This window comes from Stegodyphus dumicola, chromosome 7, assembly GCF_044657685.1.
Source record: "Stegodyphus dumicola isolate Sdum_Otavi_A_Nest chromosome 7, ASM4465768v1".
NCBI classification, from domain to species: domain Eukaryota; kingdom Metazoa; phylum Arthropoda; class Arachnida; order Araneae; family Eresidae; genus Stegodyphus; species Stegodyphus dumicola.
In genome coordinates this window covers 41,759,898-41,773,047 of record NC_140774.1, presented here as the reverse complement: position 1 = coordinate 41,773,047, position 13,150 = coordinate 41,759,898, and the positions used below count along the sequence as shown (strand labels likewise).

At 34.1% G+C, this 13,150-nt stretch overlaps 1 non-coding gene across 1 annotated transcript; it reads left to right on the top strand.

The window, feature by feature from the left end:
- The first annotated feature begins 326 nt into the window (after positions 1 to 326).
- On the top strand, positions 327 to 398 carry TRNAA-GGC (transfer RNA alanine (anticodon GGC)). The gene has a single exon. It is a non-coding gene; the product is annotated as a tRNA-Ala (tRNA).
- Positions 399 to 13,150: the final 12,752 nt, after the last annotated feature.

Genomic DNA, 13,150 nt, shown 5'->3' with positions numbered 1-13,150 from the left:
AAGCAAGGAAAATTTTTAAAAAAGAAAAGATTACTATAAAGAATAATAGTCTTCAGGCTTATCTGCTTACAAAAGGATATGTAGAAATTGAAATGACCAATTAGTTAGTCAAAGAGAGAGCCAGAATTAATTTGACTAATTTGCAATATCACCCATCCTCCTCAGTTCCTCCTGTAAAGTTTAAGAATGGGCATAAAAAATGTGATAAAATTTTAGGTAGTAGACTATTTCTGCTTTCATATACTGCATTTTAATAAAGGCCAATGGAATTTGATTAGTTGTAAAATCTGTGAAAGTATAAGGTATTTCTCCCACTTCCCTAGCGTGCCTTCGTGGTGTAACGGTAGCACGCTGGGCCGGCATTCCAGAGGTCCGTGGTTCGATTCCCGGCGAAGGCGATTGCATATTTTTCATCTTTTCTGATTCCAATTAACCTAATGACTCTACAAAAGTAAAATAATTTCTTTCTGATGCTGTTTCACTTCTGTACAAATATTTCTAATACGAAATAATTGATTATAACTAGTATTTCCTATTACTCTTTTAGAGATGTTACTGTTTCACTTAATCAGCTTACCTGCAGTAAAGTTGAAATGGCTTCTCTTGACATAAAGTCTTATTTTCTGGTGACTAACAACGCAAAGATCAAAGTAATCAGCTAATTGACATTATTTGGTCTTGATTAATTCCAGATAAAAGAATGGCAGATATTGATGCTTTCTATGAGATTAAAATTTTTAGATATATGATATCATCAATGTAGCTAAAGGAAAAGGCAAATTTTTGTAAATCAATTGTTGAAGGGAAACAAAGAAATTTGTACTCCTTTGAAAATTAGTGCAGGTTGCAGATTTGGGTTGAGTAATCTGGGATACTTGATAATAAGATCTGGGATACCGTGGATTAGCAGGTAAATAATATTCAGAAACTCGATGTGATTATGAAAAGTTGAGCATTTAAGATTTACTATCCAGCATTTAGCATCCAAAATATTAAGCATATCGGCAAACAATTCAGGTAGTTCTAGCAGGTAGTTGTAGATTTCTTTAAGCGTAGTGATGTGCAAAGATTCTCATAGCAAAGAAAGTAACAGAAATTGATATCAAATATTTTGAACCACATTTAGAACAGAAAGGTTGCCATTTATCAGCCAACTAAGTAGTGTTCTTCGGTAACGTGATCAAAAATAAGTTTACAAATCTTTTTTAGTTTTATATGAATAAAATGTAGTCTAACTTTTTCGTGGTTCTTTTCATTAGTTATAAACCTGAATTTTATAGGGTTCTTGTAAACTTGGATAGTGCATATAAGTTTGGAAATTCCTTGTTCTCTTAACAAGGAATTTTAAGCGATAAATGAAGTTTTTTTGTGAAAAACTTGTTTGAAGTTTGTTAATAGTTTATCTTTCATTACTTTTAGAAACTCAATATGTAAATGATTTTTTAGAGATGATGCTGAAGTTATTAGTTGGTTTGTTTATTTTTGTAACTGTGAATTTGGCTTTCAGCTGAAACATTTTTCTCAAGTGTCAGTTTGATTCTGTTCAAAGCTGCTTGTTTCCCTTCTATAAAAGTATGAGTGAGAAGACTTAGTTTAAAGCTGGTATTCAGAATGCATCATCGATGTATAGAGCTTTTAATGAGAAAATAAAAGAAAACTGTGTTTATTGGCCTAAATTTAGTTCTTTTTTCATAAGCTACCTTAAGAAAGAATCATTAACTATATCAAGACTGTCAGTAATAAGGTGACTATAGTAACAATGGAGCATATCTTTATAATATTAATCTGCAACCAAGTCTTCTTCATAATAGCCAGTAATCTAGTTCCTAATCTGCCTGTCTTATCTTAAGCTGTTCTTAATCTTCTGCTAATCTAGTTGTTTTAATGCGTTTGAAACAGACCTGTATCTTCGTCTCTATTTCAGGAAAATAGAGCACGCGATGTTTCAAATATATTGTGAAAATTAATATTAATTGAAACAATCCTCAGTTTTGTGTTCACTTTACTTTTGTGTTGAATCACATTTCAACTAAAAGGATGTTGCCACCAAATGTTTCGCTACGTATGATATTCAACCAAATAACCTAGAAAAATGTATAAAATGATTTTAAAGATTTTGTAATTTTGTAATTGTATTTTAAAAGTGTAAGTGCGAAGAAAGTGATGTTTAATAAATAAGACCCAATAAAATACAAAAGTTAGTCCTCTTATTAAGAAAACTAAACACTGATATTATAAATTGAGAAAAGACTGAAAGATAAATATATGGCAACACTTAATATTCCATCACCGATATTAATATTCTTATGACATACTACTATTAAAAATTTTCGGATTGATTTGAGAATACCGTAGTATTTGATTTGTGAATTCGAAATATTATGATCAGAGGACATACTGCTATCGATGGGATATTTTCAATTCAAAGCATGAGAACGGATGTGGACATGTGCACGTATAGTTATCATTGTCCATTCCATGGGAAGATAGACTAATAAGAAACGACTAGTGTTTATAATTAACATATAGCCATAAAATTTATAAACAAATTAGATTTTATTTACCAAACGATTAATCAGGAATGATAGTTTACTTAAAACTCGTTGCTATTCTGCTAAGTCTACGCTTAAAACTGGGGGAAGAACATGCGCTGACCACATCAGATTTTTCTCTTTTTAATCAAATATCCGGGCACATATTTAGGAATAATTTTTTGAGAATGCCTGAATTCATGAATCTTTTAGCTATTTCTGGATAGAAAATATTGCGCAATGTGCACCATACTGGATAGTCTGATACTGCATGTGCGAGAAGAGGAGGAATATACAGCCAACTATTAACTAAAGTCTTACGCAGGAGAACCCATATCTAGAATTTCGGACTAGCAATTAGGCTCCGCTAATCACTACAACGTACAAAACGAAATATCAGATTTTGATAGAAATATGCATTCTGTGCCGATAGATTATAGCTTAAAGAAACGGATAAAAAAGCAGAGCGAAACGTGATTGATTATTGTTACGGTTCTTTTTGCTGATTATCTGCCAATGATGACTTTTTACTATCTCTCTTTCAATAAGACTAGTGAATGGTTTATCTACTTGCAAAGTTACTGATTAATGGCTCATGCGCTTCATTTATCGTATAGCGCAATGCTTTCCTATCTGCGGTAATACGTTCCAAAGCTTACTTAGTATAATATCGAACAGTGTAGAAAACGTGATATTCATGTAATGTACAAAACACGGTAAACTTATTTCAATGCTCATGCAAAATAGAGTATTACCAATATTAAAAAAAAATAGTAAGAAGTTATAATATACTTTTTATTATATACACTACTACATAAACTAACATTATACGTATACTACTACTATATAAAGTAATATAAACTAGTTATGATTATTACAGCGTATTTTTGCATGAAAATAAAGAAATATGATATTTTAGATCAAACTTCAAAACATGCTAAAAGCAATGAAGCTATATAATGTACAATAGTAAATTATTTCCTTGCTCATGAACACTTCACTTGCTATTCTTATCATAAAGTCCAGCAACTTTCATCTTCATTTCAACATAATGTACATGATTTCTTCCCCTGTTTAACCGCATCCGGAATTTTCGCTTTCTCATAATGAAAATATCAATTCAGCCTATCTTAAGCTTACAAGAGCAAATTATTTAATCGGATTTCTATCGACAATCACCGTGAAACGTTTAGAAGTGATCAAGCATATGAACAAAACAGCAGGTGAAAAGTGTATCGTTTCGCAGCCACTTGCAATCTCTACGACAAGGCATGTAAAGTCGTTTGCAAGCTCGTAGTATTTGAAGCTAAGGTCTATCATACATACAACATGTATGAGTTGCAAGATTGCTCTCTGAGTAAAGGCATTCGTGGAAGGTGGTGTGTGCGTCGTACGAGCGTGTTTATTACTTAAATAACATGGTACAGACCACAGGCATGTGCGGTCGCTACCATTAATGTTGCTTAGTAATAAGTAAATTTAATCCTGCTGTGGTAGAAATGCTACTGATGGAAGTGACACAGAATTACAAAACAGATGACTTGATTCCAACGAATACCAAAAAGGTTTTGTACGGAAGTTGTTTAGTTTGTTGGAGCAACAAAAGCCTTTAGCAAGAGTTGCGCCAAAATGCAAGCCAACAACAAACAAAGTGCGGAAATGGCCACGACTGTCGACATTGGTAGTACAATTTAAAATCAAGTGGCATATTTACATCAAATTCTCTAGCACATGTACATGAAATTTCTGAAGGTGCGTAACATAGGTGAGCAACTACCTGGTATTGAAAGAAATATTTGAAATACCTCGCTATGCTAATTTTAAATCTAGTGCATATTTCTTTTATCACCATAAACATCTCATTTCTTCCAATCATAAAATTTATTGCATGGAATATATCTAATTCTCCTACTTGTGAATCTAATGTCGCAGTTACTCACACAGTGAATAATATAAATACTTTGCTCGAAGGTTTGCCTTCTCCTAGCACATTACTATGCCATGGAATGATACATACGTAAATTTATGATGGCCTACGTGATCTGCGTTAACTATAGAATGCCTAAACCTTTATTTATTTAGACACATTATGATTGCCAATCTATGGCTACCAAAAAAAAGTGTGATTTCCCACATTAATTTTCAATTTTCATACCCTTTTCTGGGGACTGCTGGTGATTTTGAAATGCCACAATTTTCATTTTGTTTTCTTCATACATGTGATTGAATCTTAAAGGTTCACGACGGCTGTCTTAGGAAATCCGATAGATTTTTCTTATTAGAAGCACTATCAGTATAATTACTTTTGAGCTCTGATATTTTTTATTGACATAAATAAGAGTTTTATCAAAAGGAAAGTTGTGATAATGCTGCTTCAATGGGAATAGAAAGAAATCAAAAGTCAAATTCAGCAAAACGTACGAGTATGTGGAATACGTGAGCGAAGAAATTTTAAGTTCGTCTCTAAGGCTAAATAACGTCAAGAGACTATGAATCTGATTTAAGTTATTTGTACGTATTCAAAGTATGTTTAATCATAACTATTCGAACTGTAGTGTAAATCAAATATTAAATTTATTGCTAAACGCTACAGGATATTTGAGATCTCCGTATTAATTGCAGAAATTTCTTCAATGACATTGGCGATTCCTTGATTAACAGAAGAGTTTATATTTTCAATTTCCTAAATCACCATAGCTTTAACATTACCTTATTAAAAAGTTTCTTCTTTGGCCTGAATTTGTATTAACAAAGTATGCAATATTCTCTTCAACAGCGGCAATAAATTCGTTCATATTTGAGGAGAGTACTAGAGGTAATTTTGGCATACGCTTCAAATTCTTCATTTCATGTTTATCATTTCTGTCTTCGTTTCAGCAACATTATCTGTTGCTTCTTACTGTCTTCAAAAAATCATATCCATAACGGTTTTTTACTGGGCTTGCACCTTTCTGGTAATAGGTTTCAAAGATATCAACAGTTCTATCACCACTGTTATGAACAATTGTTATGTTCTTAAAGTCGACTCTAAGCCGAATTACCTTTACCTTCACTCGCATTTGGTACTAACTACTGTGAGTTATCACCAATAAATCAAGTATGCCTTAGGCCTTTCACATTGTATCAAAAAGAAGATATACTATTGGTACATCTAATCACCCAGAGGCGTAGAATGCTTTCAGAAACTCTAAGGTTTGGAGTAATCTGGTCGTGGGGAAGCAAAAGTTTCCATAGATCTTAAGTTGTAAAGAAATCTTTTACAAATGGTCGCATTCAGTCTCTGTTAGATATTAATTGACTTATTTAAGTAGAAGCATTCTGAATTGAGAGCACTTTGTCACAAGATAGGAAAACAGTTTAAGTCTGCGTTCAATTAATCAGTAATGTCCTTAACAATGCACCCGAAACGTCAAAGTTCAATCAGACTTTGGTCAAAAACACAAAGTTCATAAAAATTAGTAGAATTTGCATTCAATTCTTGCGAAGGCTGCTATTTATATTTCTGGTCTTGGGAACAGTAAGTGTATCAATAAGATATTACACAAAACATTTGGCCGTAAAAAAAAAATTAAATTAAATTAAATTAAAAAAAAAATTGTTCGCGCTGGATCCCGCATAATCTGACAAACGTTCAAAAGAAGGCTCGAGTCGATTGGTGCAAGAAAATGTTGGAAAAATACGTTCAAGAGGCATCAAAGGCTGTGTATAATATCTACACAGATGACAACTCATAGATCTATGCATATGAGCCCGAAACAAAATAGCAGTCGGCTGTAAAGGTGTTCTAAGACAAGCCAAATCAACCAAAAGTTATTCGCGGAAGATGCACATCGAAGCAAATGTCTTCCTGTTTCTTCGGTATTACCAGTCACAAGCAACGCAGGACGGTCAATTCCGAATGTACCATAGGACCATTTCTTTGCTAGAAGTCATCGGAGAAATTCGGAAAAAAAGTAGAAGAGGCGAAATATTCTTCATCATGACAATGCGAGCTCTTACACATCGTCTCAAACAAAGGAATTTTTAACGGGCCTAAGCATAGAATTGATGGGTCATTCGCTGTAGAGCCATAATTTGGCCCCCAATGACTTTTTTTATTCCTTCACATAAAAAATAAAACACGTGGTCAGTGATTTGCGACACTCGAAGAAGGATTGATGCATTCAAAACGCATGTCTTGGTGTTACCTTAATCGGAGTGGAAAAAGTGCTTCGAACACAAACGTATGAAAAAGTGTAATGATCTTCATGGAGAATATTTTAAAAAACAATAAAGCCAAATTCGATCATAAACATTTATTTTTTCATTATTAGGCCAGAAATATCAATGGAAACCCTCGTAGACTGTAGATTCAGCTAATTAACTAATTGGTCATCGCTTCCAACGCAGTCATATATGTAGGACTGCACAGTACTTCTAGAAGCTTCGACAAAAATAGCTCCTAACATCTGACTGAAACAGTTAAAGAGCTTGTTATATAAATTCTAAGACTTTTCAGTGAATCTCGATGTCAATATAATAATTGGTCGTACATACTAGGAACATAACAGAAATATCAGGAAAAGCCAAAGAAGTAAGTTGTAGAGACATTAGGTATTTTTGGAAGCAAAAAAGATGAAAAATGAGAAGGGAATCGAACACCGGATGTTTAGTATTTTTTGTTACCAAGCGAATTAGTAGTGTGTCTTTGCAACAATAGATGGCGTTGCTGCCTGATGATTCAATTCTGGTTGCTATGGTAACGAACTTTCAACTCATAACTTATGTGATTTGTATTCTATTTTTTTAATTAATTGTTTCAGTGCTAAGAGTGAAGTGTGCTGTGTCGTCCCGTAGACGGCATTCTTTCTATTTGAAAGTGTTATATAAAATAAATAAGTGATATTACAGTCCGCTTACCTTTGTTTTTGTGAACTTATTCTTAACATTCTTGGTCCGTCGAGCCGGAGAGAAGAGTTAGCGAGCTTTGGATATGATGTGATTTATTCAAATATTAGAAAGTTAAATCACTTTCGATTTGTGGATTAATAATCAGCTTAGGGTACTTTCGATTCGATTTGGGGATTATGCGTGTGGCATCTGTGGTGAAATCAGTTTCGATTTGTGGAATATTCCCGTGGCATGGTGTAGCGTAGAAACCTCAACATTGGGGTGAGTACGTTCCAATATTTCATCTTCTTTTGCTAGAGTTGTTAGTATAATATTTATTGTTATTCATAATGGCTGATTTGAAACCAGTTTTAACTAAAAAGAAGGTTCTAAAAAGCAATATAATAACGCTTAAAGGCAAGGTAAATTCGAATTTAGAACAAGCAGAAATTTTAGAGGTAAAGTTGTTCGAAACGAAACTAAATGCTTTTAACAGTGAGCTTCGTTCTACTTATGAGGAAATATTTTTGTTGTGTCTGCTGAAAAAGATTGGGATACATTCATTACGGAACAACAAACAATACAAGAAACTTTAGATGAATTATGGATAACTATAAATAAAAATTTACAGAAACCTTCCAGTGACTCTGTTATCGAAACAAGTAATGTAGCAAAAGTAAATTCGTCTGACGTTCGATTACCAAAATTAGAACTTTCTACCTTTACAGGGGAAAATATAGAAGAGTGGATTAGTTTCTATGATCTTTTTAAGGCTAGTGTAGATAACAATCCGAATATTTCTAAATGTCAGAAGTTTCAATATTTAAAGGCTTCTTGTAAAAAAAAAGGCTCTGTCTATTATTGAGTCAATTCCTATTTCTGATGCTAATTATGATATAGCGTTACAACTTTTACAGGAACGTTATTCTAATAAAAGAGAATTAACTAATGCATTAATCCGCAAAATGTTTAATTTGCCAAATGTTTCTGATTCAGCTCAAGTTATTTTACATTGTGTGGATGTAGGGAATGAATGTGTACGCTCTTTGATAACTCTTAAGCTAGAAGTTTCTGATCTTTCTGATGTTCTTTTTGTTTATCTGATAATTGAGAAATTAGATAAAAACATAAAATTTTGGTGGGAAAGAACTTTGAAAAAAGATGAACTAGGTACTTTAGATAATTTACTCGAGTTTCTAAAAAAACACGCTAGAACCCTTCAGAATAGTAGAAACCAATCTAAAGATTTTAGGAAATTTTCTAATTCCAAAGTAACTTCTTCAGTGTGGAGTAAAAACAATTGTATAATGTGCAAGGAAGATAATTCTCTTCAGAAATGTGGTAAGTTTTTAAACTTAAGTGTCCAAAAAAGAATCGAATTTGTTAAGAAACATAAACTTTGTTTTAATTGTTTATCTTCTCAGCCTCATTTAGTGAAAAACTGTCGTAGTTTTCATAAATATATGACGTGTAAGTTACCTCATCATACTGGTCTTCATTTTGATCGAAATATCAAAACTAGTGAAAATGAGAAACCAAAACAAACGTCCTCACTCTCCCCCAGAGCCGAAGTGTTCCTACCAAAGAATGAAGTCGTTACAAATGCCACAACATGTACAGGACAATTTAGTTATTCTAAAAGTGAAGCAAAACGTGTATTACTGTGTACTGCTCTCATTAAAGTTAGTGATTCCAATGGTAAAGCCATCCCTTGCAGGGCTTTACTAGACTGTGGCAGTGAAGCCAGCTTTATAAGTGAACAGTGTGTCAGAAAACTAAAGTTAGATAGATTTAACAAAAAAAATTGAAGTGTCGTGCCTTGGTTCGTTCAACACTGTAACAAGTGGAGAAGTAGAATTAATCTTTACCCCGCACTTTGAGTCAAATTCCAAATTTCGAACATATGCATTCGTGATTCCAAGGATAACTTCAGATGCCTAACGTGTCACTTCCTTCTAAAATTGCGAATCATTTTGACGATCTAGTCTTAGCTGATCCTAAGTTCTATGAAAGAAAACCTATAGATATTTTGTTAGGTGTAAATGTATTTTTTACTACGCTTAAGGGAGACATCATAAAGAGAGGAGAATCATTACCCTTTGCAATTTGTTCTCAGTTGGGTTGGATCATTTCAGGGAACACTATTACTGATGATTCAAATCTAACTAACACTTTTACAGTGAATAATCTTCAGTTGAATACAAACGAATTAGTTGAAAGATTTTGGTCTTTAGATTCCATTCCTGAAGTCAAACGTATTTCAAGTGAAGATAAAAAATGTGAAGAGTTCTTTAAAACAACACACTTCCGTGATCAAAATGGTCGTTATGTAGTGAAATTTCCATTTAAAGGTAACCCTTCAAGGTTGGGTAAATCTAAGGATCTTGCTTTACAAAGATTTAAATCTTTAGAGAGAAATCTCTTAAGATCTCCTGATACATATGATATGTATAAACATTTCATGAAGGAATACTTGGATCTCGGGCACACGGAACCAGTCCGTAGTTCAGAGTCCCCAAGTCAGGCATACTACATGCCACATCATGCAGTAATTAAAGAATCTAGCTCTACGAGTAAAATATGTGTGGTATTTAATGCTACTAGTAAGTCTTCATCAGGACTATCTCTTAACGACATATTGATGACAGGTCCCAAAATACAACAAGAGCTGTTTCCAGTTTTGGTCAAATTCAGATGTTACACAGTAGTTGTCACAGCTGATATCATGAAAATGTTTAGACAAATTCTAGTTAATGAATAGGATAGAAACTTTCAAAGGATATTTTGGCGGGACAGTCCAAGTGATCCTATTCAAGAATTTCGACTTAATACTGTCACATACGGCACTGCCTCGGCTCCATATTTGGCTACTTGTGCTTTATACCAACTTGCCTACGATGAGCAGAATAACTATCCTTTAGCTTCGAAGGCTGTACTTCAAAATATTTTTGTAGATGATTGTTTGGTAGGTGCTCAAAACACTGAAGAGTGCAAAAATCTAGTAAATCAACGCTTGCAAATGTTAGAACGTGGAGGATTTCTTCTGCGTAAATGGTCATCCAATGACTTGTCAGTGTTGGAGTATATACCCCAGGAGTTGAGAAATGATTCTGAGGCTATGAAAATTCAAGACGATAGCTCAATCAAAGTTTTAGGAATTAATTGGAATCCCCATGAAGACTACTTTAACTTTTCCGTATCCATTTCTGGTGAAAAGTTTAAATACTCTAAAAGAGATATTCTTTCTGATTTAGCGAAAATATTTGACCCATTGGGTTGGCTTGCTCCTTGTATTACTTACGTCAAAATCTTGATACAAGGCATGTGGAAACTCCATTTATCGTGGGATGAACCTGTTAGTGATGAGATTGCTAACAAATGGAAGATTTTCTGAAATGATTTACATCTTATTCAGCAATTAAAAATACCGAGATTTGTTTTGATTCCTGACGTGAACTATATTGATATCTGTGCTTTTTGTGATGCCTCCGAGAAAGGCTACTGTGCAGCAATTTATTTGCGTTCAGTGTCACGTAATTTGGACATCAAAGTAACACACTCTTAACATCAAAGACAAGAGTTGCCCCTCTGAAAGTGCAATCATTACCTCGATTAGAGTTATGCGCCGCAGTTTTGTTAGTGAATTTGCTTAAATCAGTCTTAGAACATTTAGAGTTTCCTATACGTAAAGTTTTGGCCTGGACAGATTCTACTGTTGTACTGTCCTGGATTTCTGCAGAACCATATCGTTGGGTTCTCTTTGTTGCAAACCGCGTTGCTAAAATACAGAATACAATTCCTAATGTAAGGTGGAACCATATCAATGGAAAGAGGAACCCAGCTGATTCAGGCACAAGAGGAATGTTTCCAGCAGAATTTCTGAAGTGTTAGCGATGGTTCATTGGACCTACTTGGGTATATTCACAAGATTTCGAACCATGTCCTGACAGTGAACATCTTGCTGTATAGATTATGAAGGAGTTCATAGAGAAGAAAGAAAAACTTGCATTTCAGAATCTTGTGCGGTAAAGGAAAATGACATTTTTAAACGGTATTCATCTTGGACAAAATTACGTCGTATAGTTGCATTATGCCTAAGATTTATTTACAACTGTCGAAACTTCTCCGAAAATTGTTTGAGAGGTTTTCTGACAACCGATGAGCTTCGATTAGCTACAAAAACAGTGATAAAAAATGTCCAAAAATCATATTTTCCTCAAGAGCTCTCTTATTTAAAAACGTCGAGAGAATTAAAAGGTGTGAGCAGCCGAGTAATACAATTAACTCCCTTCCTTGATGAAGAAGGCGTCATTCGAGTAGGTGGTCGCTTAAAAAATGCAAACATTCCTAAAAATAGCAAACATCCTATTTTGCTTCCAAAGGAAGGACATGTCACTAATCTCATCGTAACTCATTACCATGTCAATTATTTGCATGCTAGTCAAGAGTTATTAATAAGCACTTTACGAATGCAGTTTTGGATTCTTGTGGTGAGAAGCGTAACGAGAAAGATTATTCACAGATGTATTAGAAATCGAGGCAAGACTGTGACCCAGATAATGGGTGATTTACCCTCGCCCAGAGTTCAATCATCAAGACATTTAACAGTCACCGGTGTTGATTATGCTGGTCCATATTCTATTAAGTCCCAAGTTGGAAGAAGAACAAAAACTTTCAAGTGTTACGTATCCATTTTTGTATGTTTCTCAACAAAAGCGTACATTTGGAGTTAGTCAGTAATCTATCAACTTTAACGTTTTTAGCAGCTCTAAAAAGATTTATCGCCCGACGAGGCAAACCATCTAAAATTTCGAGTGACTGTGCTACTAACTTCAAAGGTGCTAGTAAGGAACTGAAGGAGATTTATAAAAATGCAGCTCGCATTGAGAAAAGCAGTGAATTATGTGACTACATTACCTCAGAAGGTATAACTTAGATATTTAATCCTCCGACATCTCCCCACTACGGGGGCTTGTGGGAATCTAATGTGAAATCCATGAAATTTCATCTTAAACGAGTATTAGGATCCACACTTATAACTTACGAGGAATTTTTAACAGTGCTTACACAAGTGGAAGCGCATATGAATTCCCGTCCTCTTTGTGCGATGTTTAGTGATCCAAACGACTTTAGTGTATTGAATCCAGGTCATTTTCTGATTGAAACCCCTTTGCTTGCCATTCCGGAATCTGACTTGAGTGATGTTAAATCTTCACGACTTAAACGTTGGTCTCTAGTTCAACAGAGTGTGCAACATTTTTAGAGAATGGTGTGCAGAATATTTAACAACACTTCAACAACGTGCTAAGTGGTTTCGTGCGTCTCCAAATCTAAAATGTGGTGATTTAGTTCTGATCAAAAACGAACAACTGCCTCCAAACCAATTGAAAATTGGAAGAATTGCCTTAATTCATCCAGGTAGTGATAAAAAGGTTCGAGTGGCTACAATCCATACAGCCGCTGGTGATTTCAAAAGAGCTGTTACTAAATTGTGTCATATCCCCAATCATGACTAATAGTATGAACTATGAACTATTGACTTTTTTCATATTGTTGAACTTTAATTTTAGTTATATTTTCAATTAATTTTTTTGTTAATGTTATTATGTATGCTTTAACTATTTGTCTTTTTTTAACCCTTAGAAGGCTTCAAGGCCGGGGGCTATGTTTAGTATTTTTTGTTACCAAACGAATTACTAGTGTGTCTTTGCAACAATAGATGGCGTTGCTGCCTGATCATTCAATTCTGG